The sequence below is a fragment of the Benincasa hispida genome, chromosome 2, assembly GCF_027475165.1.
Source record: "Benincasa hispida cultivar pf3 chromosome 2, pf3_genome.v1.1, whole genome shotgun sequence".
Lineage (NCBI taxonomy): Eukaryota > Viridiplantae > Streptophyta > Magnoliopsida > Cucurbitales > Cucurbitaceae > Benincasa > Benincasa hispida.
The window spans coordinates 8451637-8464811 of record NC_143479.1 but is presented as its reverse complement, the minus strand read 5'-3'; the positions used below and the strand labels follow the sequence as shown (position 1 = coordinate 8464811).

At 40.0% G+C, this 13175-nt stretch overlaps 1 long non-coding RNA gene across 1 annotated transcript in view; it reads right to left on the bottom strand.

The window, feature by feature from the left end:
- Positions 1-346: 346 nt before the first annotated feature.
- LOC150037631 (uncharacterized) overlaps positions 347-13175 on the bottom strand; it is a 28332-nt gene continuing 15503 nt past the window's right edge. Inside the window, exon 2 of the long non-coding RNA XR_016527574.1 lies at positions 347-1004. This is a non-coding gene — a long non-coding RNA (uncharacterized LOC150037631). The remainder of the gene's footprint in view (positions 1005-13175) is intronic.

The following is a 13175-nucleotide window of genomic DNA, read 5'->3' as shown; positions in this document are numbered from 1 at the left end:
ATATGGATGCTTGTTTACAAACCAAGTGTATGTATATGTGTTATGTCTCTATTCCTTAGATTGTGTTGTTCAACATTTCTCAATGCTAATGCCACATGTATTCTTATCTCTAAGGTGCATGTGCCGGTGACAGAGAATGGTAGAAACACAGGTATTTTTATCTCTAAAACTACTATGTGCTTTGACTCAATGCATTCTTTAGTTAACCTACTCTCTCGGACAGTTTAGCTATGTAATTACTTCAATCAAGTGATCAAGATGATTAAAGCATGGAATTCAAGTATGCAACAAGTCAGAAAAATGGCAGCCACACACAAATTTGAATGTAAACAGAGAATCAAAAGTGGATTTATCAAATGTAAGATTGAATTTAAAGATAGCAAATGTGTTTACAACAATCTTAACTTAATCAAATGGGATGGTAAATGGAAGTGAAGTAAAAGAAGAGAAAGAAGTCAAGTCGCAAAGTTCAATCTCTTGTTCTCTTTGGCTTGACTTAAATTCTTATTGCAACCAACTTGGTGAAAAGATGATAAAGAATTCTCTCTCGAGCTTAGTCTCCAATAACTCTTCTTGATCAACGATGGCAATGGATCTTTTCCTCTTATCTTCTTCTTGTAATGGCAAAGATTCTAGCTATCTGAATCCTCTAAGTTTTCTCATGTGTCTAACTTCTCTTGGCAGCAAGCTTCCCTATTTGTAGGCGTTTCCTTTAGCAATTTGTGACAAGACTCACATTAAATTTCATGCCTTGGTCAGCTGCCTGCCATTTCAGAGCTTTTCAGATGCCACCAGTCAGATGCCCATACCTGCAAGTGGTGATTTGACAGAAAAAGTGCGAACCAATGTATCTCTTCTATGTCAGACATATTTGGATGCATGCCCTTGCGTTAGCTTGGTTTGCAACCACTGGCGAAATTTCTTGAATTCCTACAATCAAATGCGTTAATTGTTGAGGTGAACCAAAAAGCTCCAGCTCCTGTCTCCAAGCTCAACTACAGCTCCTGTCAAAGACAAACCATACAAGACTTACATTTAGAAGCTGTTAAAAAGTTACAACAAACTAAACTTGTTAGTTGACCACTCTTGTTATTTATGTTATATGTGATAAACTAATACAAATAGAACTAAAACTCTGTGATAAAGTGAACATAACAGAAAATATAATTCAGAAGATAAAAGTTTTGAGATGGAGTTTGAGAGTTTATACTCATCTTTATTGCATCTAAAACTTGTAATCTTGAAGGATGAATAAAAGGCTTGAAGATCATTTCCAGAGTGGATATAGGTAAAGAATCACCCAACCACTATACCTCTTTGAGTTTGTCTTCTTCTTCTCTTTTCATTTATGAGATTGCATGTTGTTTTTACCATGATTGAGTCAAGAATCTGAGTTCAAACTGATAAAGCTAAAAGAAAGAAACGAAGAATAGAGAGAAGGACAGTGGAGAGAGATCTGAAAAAAAAAATTGTATCAAAATGCTATCACTCGTATTGATAAAGAAAGATAAGCTGAAAGAAATAATTACCATTTGGTAAAGCTACGTGGCAGCTCATCCATCATACAATCAACATCCATTTCTTCTCTCCTTGGATCAATCCATCAGAAACAGTTTTGGGCCTTGTAGTATTTGATCCAAAAGTCCATTTACAACTAGTATTAGAGCACATGAAAATTTCTTGGAATTCTTGAAAAGCTTAGTTCACTTAAAGTTCTTGAGAAATCAAAATTCAGTTTTCTTGAGATTCTTGAGAGAGCACAGGACAGAATCTTAAAGTTCTTGAAATGACCATTGCAAAATTTGAAATTGAAAAGTTTAATGGAGCAGAAGACTTTGTTCTTTGGACAAAGAAAGTCAAAGCTTTTTTGAGCTCTCAAAAGGCCCTGAAAGACCTTGATGACCCAAAGACCTTGCCTGCTACTTTAAGTGCTGGAGAAAGATAGAATATGGAAGAAATCGCATATGGAACCCTCATCCTCAATATTTCAAACAATGTGTTGAGACAAGTCATAAATGAAGACACTGCATATGAAGTTTGGGAGAAATTGAAGACTCTCTACGACAAAACGGATCTTCCAATCAAGTTGTACATTAGAGAAAGGCTTTTTTCTTTCAAGATGAACCATTCCAAGTGCTTGAATGAGAATTTAGATGTATTAAAAAAACTTACAAATGAATTTAATCAATTAGGGGAGAAACTAGGAGCAGAAAGTGAGGCTACTTTGCTGATCAACTCACTCCATGACACCTATAAAGAGGCCAGAACAACTTTGAAATATGGTAGACAGGCTATGACATTAGACATTGTCATTACAGCCTTAAGCAGTAGGAACTAGAGCTCCAAGCAAAAGGCAAGGGTGCTGGTGGTGCTGAATCTCTTTTCACAAAAGGTAAGTATCAGTTTAAGAAAAAGTCTTTCAATAAGAATCAGAAAAATCACAGAGAGAGGCCAGTCTTAAAGTGCTTCATCTGCCATAAAGAAGGGTATTTCAAGAGAAATTTCCCTGAAAGGTGAAAACACCACAAAAGAGATGATAATAAGAGGTACAAGCCATATGGTAGAGATGACTCAACTAGAAGTAGAGACTTCAGAAGTGATGATCAAAGGAAGTCAAGGGAGTTTGGGAGGAATCAGAGGCCTGTTGAAGAGGGGACTTATTATACTGAGGTTTTTGCTGCTGCAAATAAGAAAGTTGTGGACTCTGAAACTGAGGAGGGAGACTGAGTCTTAAACTCAGGATGTACCTGTCATATGACTTCCAAAATAAGTTGGTTTGTCGACTACAAATCAGAGGAAGGGGACTCAATTTACATGGGAATTAACAATGAATCTGAAATCATTGGTAGAGGCTTAGTACTATTAAAACTCTCAGACAACAGGGAAATACTCTTAAGAGATGTTAGGCATGTTCCAAAACTTAAGAGAAATCTCATCTCTTTGGGCATGCTTGATGATCAGGACTGCACATTCACTGGAAAAAGGAATGCCTTGAGGATAGAAAAACAGGGAAGCCAGATGACATGAAATTTAATCTCTTTATCTTCTTTAATGCATGGCTAATGAATGAAACGAATGACGTGCTAAATATGCGCTAAAGTTCTTTTGCGATAAAGAGAGTTTCTATGAGATACTACGTCTAAATATATGCATTGTTAATGATATGCTTGTTGTATGCGATGAAGTAATGCGTGTCACAAGTTTCCTTGCACTGAAACCATGTATAATTCCAACGCAAGTTTCTCAGAATAATATGAGGTCGAACACAAGGATTATTTTTGTTAATGCGTTACTTATGTGATACATGCGACCGGTTTTTACAATGAATAAAGAATGTTGATTTATACAGAAATGTAAATTGTGGTGAAAGTAAAAATTACGTTGATAAAATAAAATCTTAAACTAATATGATACATTATACAAGATACATGATACATGATACTGAGGTCGAGAACTGACTGTGAAGTTGTACAAAGAATCTATGTATGCGATGGTAAGTCTTTATGGATGAAGAAGAGAGAGGAAGAATAAATAGTAAAAACATCGCAAGTTTGTCAATTGCGTTAAAGATGCAACTAAGGTTCCGCTTTCCCTTGGCGTACACCTCTCGGTGATCAACCACGTTCCATATCTCTATGGTAAAACAGGGATGAACGTGATGAACGCAAGGTTGTTTCCATCTCTGGAAATACTTCTTGCTTTAGTTAACACATTCTTTCAACCCTCTCTCGATAGGCAGAATAACAACTTCACTTTTGCTCTCACAGGTGGAGATGCCGTCGAGCATGCTTTAGTTAAACTTAATTATTTCCTTAACACAAATTAACTTACTCACTTAAGTCTTGCCATTTACCCAGGGAATTAGGAAAACATCATGGAGAAAATTGATTATGGATGAATGGAAAGAGACAGAGAGATGACAATGGTAATTATCATAACATTTAATACTACGATTAAGCGTCTGATACATGGTGTGAATGAAAGATTAGAAAAGGTGAATATAGATGATGAAATAGAGATTAGAAACAAATACATAAAGAGTTTCAACGTCTTGACACAGATTTCAGATGGAGATAGTGCTTGCCAGCGTGTGGAAGTAATGGAGAGGAGAGCTTCCCTCTCAAGCTTGCTCTCCTGGTAGAAATGACCTTCGCACAAAGCTTCAACGACGGGGATTGGAAGGATTCCTTGCTCGGAGACTCACCTCTCGGCCTTGTCTCTTGATTATCCCGGATCTACTCTGGACAGTCGCTTCAGACCAGTCTCTCTCTCAGAATCAATATATGCACGTCTCTATGTATTCATGTATATTTTTCAGTGAATTTGCAGAAGCTATTTATAAGTGAGGCTTGGCTCTTTGAATATGTGGTCCCCACTGTATGGTTATGGTAATTCCTGAAATGGTAGAGTGAATCTTCCTTCTGTTACGCAATCAATTCGTCAGAAATGCACAACTGAAAGCTGTACATTTGTCAGATTCCTCCACAAATGCGTTGCTCTTTACATCTTCGATCAATCGTCGCATGCGGTGTTATTTTTTATTACCGCACGCGGTTGAAATTGCGTTGATCGCTAGAGCTCTTGATCAATTGTTGCATATGCCGTCATTGCGTTGATCATCTTTTCGTTCTCGATGGATGGGTGCAATGCGACGTAGATGCGTTGTTTATTTTGCTTTTGAGCCAGAATGCATGCGGTGACTGATTTCGTGCAAAACAGAAACTGAAACATTCTATTCTACCATCGCAATAGTGTTAATGGGTGTATTGACGATATTTTATAATTTTCGCATTTCTTAGCCAATTTCTATACTATCGACGCAACTTTTCTTTCTTTTTACTGCAATATCTAAATAAAACAGTATAACTAACTTGTATTTCTACAAGTTATCACACCCCCAAATTTAGATATATGCTTGTCCTCAAGCATATCTTCAACTAAGGCAATATTGCTCAATTCCTATCCTTATTTTGCGTCGATTGGTTGCTTCGAATGCTCCACCTAGGCAACATTACTTAACAACACAATTTCTTTCTATCCTTGATAATTCATAAACATGCTCTACTTTATTCTATTATACCACAAATCTCTACTAAAAAATTCCTTTCTTGTTTTGAAAAGAATGTTTACCTCTTCATGCAAAAACAACTTGGTGCGTTTGTATGCGGTGGTCTAGTTTGCGTCATTTTATTAGAGACTGTTGATCATGGTTACACCCTTCGTTTTGGCTTGTTCCCACGGGTGTCATGCGAACATCCAACTATGGTTGTGTGCTAATCTCAACTTCAACTCTTGATTTTCATCTAAGTTTAACTTTTGTTGGTCAGAGGAGTTGTCTCTTATATTCTTATTTTTCTCTTATTTCTCTTTCTTTTTCTTTTCTTTTCATATTGCGTCGTTCTTGGAAACCTACCTTCGTTTTGGCTTACTTCCACGGGTGTCATGCAAACAGCCAACTACAAGCAGGTTCCTTTCACGACTTAACTCTTATCAGGTTGGGATTGTTTTGGAATTTTCCTTACGCTGGCATTAGAGTTTGTATGATTTTTTTTTGACAATGAACGCATTTTTCTAATGACCGTATCCACTTGGTCGCATCTGCTCAGACCTTCCCCACCCCCAAATTTAGAGATGCACATGGTTCTCATTGCGTTGTTTTCGACAGAATATACAAGCACTTAGTCAAAGTTTTGAAAAGAAGGTTTGAGCAGAGTCTTGAAGGATAAAAGGTAAAGCAGTGCTATTGCTACGAATTATCTAAGTGTTAGTCAGAAAACACAAAGTGTAGGAAAGGTTGCTAAAGGTATGCACATAACTCATCATGGCAGCACAATGAATAACGCAAGATAAAAGATAAAGAACATCGCAATGATTGACAAAGGATGATAAATAAGAGGAGCACATATACGGAAAGAATTTTTACTCGGTTATATTAAAAATTAACCAAGTATACAAAGAATTACAAATAACGCAATACAAAATTTGAGCATGTACAAAGAATCAAGAAATAGCTTCTATACATAGAAATAATGAAGTGAATTAAAAATAAAAGAATGACCGCAAACGAATTTGTAGATTCATTGAGGAGGAGGTTCAGGAGGAGGATTTTGTGGAGGAACACGAGGAGCTGCTTCAAAGTGCAAATGTTGCTGTAAGTGCGGAGGCACCATGAGACCATGGAGATAGGCTATCAAGAAGTTGAAGTACTCATGGTTGCACTCTGCTACTTGTCTTTGGTTCAGGTGGATCGTATAGATATTGCATTGAATGTTGATCAACACCTGCCTTATCATCGCAACACTGCATTGCAACTCTTCTTGTCGCTCGTGTACCTCCGTTATTCGCTGGTAGAAATAATCATGTTGATGAGAAAGAAGAGAATGCATATCAGTAAGTTCAGCAGCTAGGGTATCAAAGGTGGGCTGCATCTGCGATGTTTCACCATCAATGTTTTGGGGTTGGGCAAAAGTGCCTTTACCCAAATCACGTGGGTCATCAATATGCAGCGGTGGAGGGAAAAATTGCGATGAAGACGAAGGGAAGGAAGGAGCTATTAGATATACATTGGGTGAAGCAGGAGCAATGAGGAGGTTGGTGAAATGTTTGGGGAGTGGGGAGAGGGGTTCTATAGAAGGGCTTGAAGGGCGAATCACCAAAGGTAAAGGGTCCAAGGGTTCTTGATCTTGCGGTGATGGCTCTTGGACTTTTTCCTTTCCTTTGTCAACCTTGTGCTATTTCTTGGGCTATGGTTTCTGCAACGCATTTAAATCGATGATGGGCCTTTTAGGTGGAAGTTTGAGGCAATGTGGGGAATCTTTGAGAAGCATTCTAAAAATATTGATGTTGATGAGACCATGTACTTCCGGCATTGGTTCTTCTTCGATACCCACTCCTAATGAGAGGCATAAGCTTGAGAGTGTCCAAGGGAAGAAATTGGCTTCTTATATGCCCCATAAAACCTCGAATCTGCCTTGCGATCAATTGACCACATCTATTGGAATGTCACGTGCGATGTAGTATGTAGCCATTACTCTATCCCTCGAAACTGTTTTGTCATGAGAAGTCGGGATGAGTCGCCGTTTCACCAAATATACCCAAAGTCGCGCTTCTGGAAGCAGTTTATTGGACACAAGGGTTCTGATGCCTTTTAAGGAGTCCGACCACTGAGTGCCCGGTTGTGTTAATATCTTCAGCGCATCTTCCATTTGTTGCTCTATGGGATCATCAATGATTTAATTAACCGGCGCATCCGGGATGTCCTTCATTTGATATAACTCATTGATGTCCTTTGCGCTGAAAGGCACTACCTCTCCTTTCATGATCACTGCATCTTTGGTGCCATGAAGTCGTCCATTATAGAAAACTCGCACTACCGTTGGAATTACAATGGATGGGCACTGGCAAAATGTTTCCCATCCATGCTCTAATACAAGACTTATGATCAAAACCGATAGTGGCATTGGCACAGGGAAGAACCCCATTTCCATCACCATGTCATCGTTCTTTTTCTTCTTTGATGGGCGTCCTTTGGCCAACGCAGGCTCACTACTTTCCGCTATTGCTTTGCCCTTTTCTTTTATCAATGCAAGGCGGGATCTTTGTTTTTGTTTCCTTTCCCTTTCCTTGCGTTGTTCTTCCTTCTCCCACTCTGCAATTTCTTTGCTCTTCTTTTATCTTATGCGCTGAACATTTGCTCTGCGCTTCTTCTCCTTCTCTTCATTCTTCTTCTTTTCTTCCTCCTCTTCTTCTCTTATTTCTCTTTCAAATTGCTTCGAGGCCAGTAAAATGCGTTGTTCTTCCTCGAGCCTTATTCTTTCCTCTTCTGCCGAGATTGCGTTGTTTCAGCGCATTTCTTCATCATGTAATTTTCTTCTTAACTCGCCTTCTACGATGATTTGTTGTGCCCGTAACATCTTCTCTTGTTTTTCTTCCTCCTCTCTTCTTCTCTTCTCCTTCTCTTCTATGTACTTTGTAAAAATTGTGGGTCGACTGTTGACCCTTGCGGCGCATTCTCCTTGCGACGCCACATGAGGGGGGTGATGTCTGAATCTTCTCCATCATCAATCACAACCGCTCTTATTTGCGTTGTTTCCTCTTCAGGTTGCACCGATTCCTTTTGTTGCGCTGACACCTCCTCATCCACCTTTATGGTGGTGGATTCTTCGTCGACTTCTGGGATCTCAGCCCTCTCTCTTCTCTTCCTTCTTCTTCTTCAGGTGGTCCTCTTCTCGTCTGCATTCCCTCATCTCATTTGTTTTTCTTTCTTTCTTCTCCTTTCTTGGTCGGGCTTCTTCATCACCTTCTGCCCTCTTCTCCTTGATCTTCTTCTTCTTCTTCTCCTCAACCATTTCAGGCTGCTTCTTCGCCACCGCTTCCTCCAAAGCAACCCTGATGGGTCCCTCATAGGATTCTGTTTGAACAGTTTCCTTAGGATTTGAAATGGCCAGAGCGCTCCTTCTTGAAGCTTCCTCCATCTCCTCCTCCAAAGGTAGTGGCTGATTAACAACCCCTGCTTTGGGAAACCTTCCTTCCTTCTCCATGTTACTCAAAATACTCCTGAACACTTCACTATCGTCTCTTCTTTTTCTCTCGCTTTCAGAAGACAGTGTTGGGAGTGGGACACTCTCCGTGCTCTGCCCCTCTTTAATGCAGAGTGGTGCGGCTGCTATAGGCTTTCGCTGAGGTTTTCCGGCGACTCGAGGGATGGGTTTTGGTTGGGCGGCAAGGCGACGGCTTGCTGCGAGGAATGTCGCCTTCTTTGCAGTGATTTGTGCTGATGAGGGTGATGAGGGTAAAGAGGATGAATGGGAAGACTGATCGGCCATGGTTGTACTGAGTGAAAGAGCTGGGAAGGTTCTTAGGGTTTTAGGAAGAAAGTTTGCAGTCTGGGTATGCAAAGGCTCTGCTAGGGTTTCGTTTTCCAAAAGACTTAAATAGACGACCTAAGAAGGGGGAGGACGAAATTTATAAGTTGGGCCTTGATGGGCCCAACACAAATTCTGTGTGGCAGGCCTCGAGGTACCAAAAAGCCTGCCGCCGCACTCCTCTCATTTATGAATTAGCAGAGAAGTACGTCATTTCATCTGGGAAATCATCATTTCCTTGGAAGCCTAAACGATTGGACTACTCTATTTGCAAAAATAATTTATCTTTTATGTTTTATTCTGATGGGCGCAAGGTTAAGATTAACGCAATGCCTCCATTAACACAAATGCATATTTGCAGAGGACGGGCAACAACGCATGTATTAGCGCAATACACCCCCCGACTCAACGCCTGGAGGACGGGTGCACTGTATTTCTACTGGCGCAACACTACCTCTACATAGTGCGTTTCGCTAAGGATGGGCGAAAAATACATACAGCGTAACACACCCCTCAGCGCAATGCAGTTGGGTAGAATGGATACAAAGTGTATCTCGTCATCGCAAGATGCACCCATCATCGCAATGCATACCGGATGTTGAATTTTATTATTATTATTATTATTATTATTTTCATCAACGCAAGTCGCTAGAACTTTGCGGTATTTACTTTCTTCTTATTAATCATTCACGAAAATTAAGAATAACGCAATTAATACGGAAAAGAAAGGGAATTGAACAAAGCACTGAAATTGACGCAATCAGATTAAATGAAAAGTGAAATCATAACGCAATGAAAGCTAGTTTAAGGAAACAATAAATGACGAAATTCATAAAGCAATAAATGAAGCAATTAAGAAAGCAATTTAAACATACATGTTAGAGACATGGATTGAAAGATGATTTTTCATGATTACCGCAATCCACACCTTTGCAAGCGGTCAAGCTTGCCCGCACAATGTCATCACGGATATTGTTCCTTCCCGTGAGATCCTGGGGCTTCGAAATTACTTGGCAACATTCCAGGTGTTCTATTGCGAAGTTCGGTTGCCAGTTGCCCAACTTGGATCTCCAAGTTCCTTATTGAAGACGCCTGCGACTACATTACAACATCGTTTTTCTCAATTTATTGCTTGAGCAGGGACTCCAATGAATTTCCAGAGGTGTTTAAGGAGGACGGCTGGTTTTGCGGTTGTCTCTGAAGACTCTGGTTCTGATTTTGATGAAAAGGTGGAGGATTTCCTCAATTCCCGGAGTTGCTGTTCTGATGGTTACTCGAGCCCCCTTGGTTGTGATTTCCTCCCCAACCGAAGTTAGGGTGATTATGCCAACCAGGATTATAAGTGTTGCTGTAGGTATTATTTTGGATAGCAAACAATTGTTGGGGTCTGATGGGCACATTTCTACCGCATGGCCCTCTCCACATTGGACACAATTTATTACGGCCACTTGTGCCGGCGCATTGGTTGCGCTGAATTTTGAGAGAGGGCACCTTGATTAAGTGTCATCGTCTGGAGAAGGGAGGTCACCGCGGCCATCTGTGCAGCCAAAGTTGTCATTGTATCTGCAGGTACAATGGTGTTATCGTTTCTTCTTCTCTCGGAGCCTTTTCCTTTGTACCCGTCGTCCACCCAGTCATCCGTGTTCATGATATGTGATCAAGAAAGACCTTGGCTTTTGTGTAGGTTTTATCCATAAATCCTTCCACTGCGGAGGCATCAGCAACGACTTGCATTGATCTATTTAGGTCGTTATAAAATGCTTCCATTAGAACGCAATCGGGTATCCCAATATGCGCACAATTCTTCACCAACCTTCTGAACCGCACCCAAGCGGTGCTCAGAGTCTCGTTATCCATTTGCTTGAAGTTCAACACATCCTTTCGGATTCTTGTGTTGACTGCTGGAGGGAAGAACTTCTTCATGAACCGTTCCACCAACTGGTCCCAGGACGTTATTTCGTTTGGCTCCAATGAATGAGCCCACCTCTTAGCTTCATCCCTTAGTGTATATGGGAAGAGATAAAGTCTAATACCTTCTAGGGTGACGCCAGGGATGGAGAAGGTACTGCACATCTCGACAAAGCTGGAAGATGAGCATACGAGTCTTCACCTTGTAGACCTCCAAATTGCCGCTTGTTTTGTATCATTTGGAGCATAATCGGCTTTATCTCGAAACGTGCATTCTCCTCAACTATTGAACATGAAATTCAAGGCGAGAAGTCATAGAGATTGGGCGCCGCATAGTTCCTCATTGGGATATTGCGGTCAGCAGCAAGGAAGATGAGATCTTGCGCTGGCCGGTTTACCCCTTGAGTTCTTTCGGGTGCCTCGTTATTATTGTCTGCCATATTGACTCTTCTTCGCGTTGATCTGTTCTGGCGTGCCCTTGCGCGAAAAGTACACTTGATCTCTAGGTCAGCTTTGAATTCTGGATCAGTTCCAGTACTCATAAACCATCAGCTCATTCTTCGCATTAAACAGACAGTACAAAGAGGATTGTCCTGCAAAATATCACAAAAATACTCAACACTAACCGTTACCAATCCCCGACAACGACGCCATAAACTTGATGACATGAAATTTAATCTCTTTATCTACTCTAATGCATGGCTAATGAATGAAATGAATGACGTGCTAAATATGCGCTAAAGTTCTTTTGCGATAAAGAGAGTTTCTATGCGATACTACGTCTAAATATATGCGCTGTTAATGATATGCTCATAATATGCGATGGAGTAATGTGTGTCACAAGTTTCCTTGCACTGAAACCAAGTATAATTCCAACGCAAGTTTCTCAGAATAATCCGAGGTCGAACACAAGGATTATTTTTGTTAATGCATTACTTATGTGATACTTGCGACCGATTTTTACAATGAATAAAGAATGTTGATTTATACAGAAATGTAAATTGTGGTGAAAGTAAAAATTACGTTGATAAAATAAAATCCTAAACTAATATGATACATTATATAAGATACATGATACATGATACTGAGGTCGAGAACTGACTGTGAAGTTGTACAAAGAATCGATGTATGCGATGGTAAGTCTTTATGGATGAAGTAAAGAGAGGAAGAATAAATAGTAAAAACATCGCAAGTTTGTCAATTGCGTTAAAGATGCAACTAAGATTCCACTTTCCCTTGGCGTACACCTCTCGGTGATCGGCCGCTTTCCCATATCTCTATGGTGAAATATGGATGAACGTAATGAACGCAAGGTTGTTTCCATCTCTGGAAATATTTCTTACTTTAGTTAACACATTCTTCCAACCCTCTTTCGATAGGCAGAATAACATCTTCACTTCTGCTCTTACAGGTGAAGATGCCGTCGAGCATGCTTTAGCTAAACTTAATTGTTTTCTTAACACAAATTAACTTACTCACTTAATTCTTGCCATTTACCCAGGGAATTAGGACAACATCATGGAGAAAATAGGTTATGGATTAATGAAAAGAGACAGAGAGATGACAATGGTAATTATCATAACATTTAATACTACGATTAAGCGTCTGATACATGGTGTGAATGAAAGATGAGAAAAGGTGAATACAGATGATGAAATAGAGATTAGAAACAAATACAGAAAAAGTGTCAACGTCTTGACACAGATTCCGGACGGAGATAGAGAGCTTCCCTCTCAGGCTTGCTCTCCTAGTAGAAATGACCTTCGCACATAGCTTCAACGGCGGGGATTGGAAGGATTCCTTGCTCGGAGACTCACCTTTCGGCCTTGTCTCTTGATTATCCCGGATCTACTCTGGACAGTCGCTTCAGACCAGTCTCTCTCTCAGAATCAATATATGTACGTATCTATGTATTCATGTATATTTTTCAGTGAATTTGCAGAAGCTATTTATAGGTGAGGCTTGACTCTTTGAATGTGTGGTCCCCACTGTATGGTTATGGTAGTTTCTGAAATGGCGAAGTGAATCTTCCTTCTGTTACGTAATCAATCCATCAGAAATGCACAACTGAAAGCTATACATTTGTCAGAATCCTTCACAAATGTGTTGCTCTTTACATCTTCGATCGATCTCCGCATGAGGTGTTTTTTTATTACCGCATGCGGTTGAAATTGCGTTGATCGCTAGAGCTCTTGATCAATTTTCGCATGCACCGTCATTATGTTGATCATCTCTTCGTTCTCGATTGATGGGTGCAATGCGATGTAGATGCGTTGTTTATTTTGCTTTTGAGCCATGAACGCATGCAGTGACTGATTTCCTGCAAAACAGAAACAGAAACATTCTATTCTACCATCACAATGGTGTTAGTGGGTGTATTGACGATATTTTATAATTTTCGCA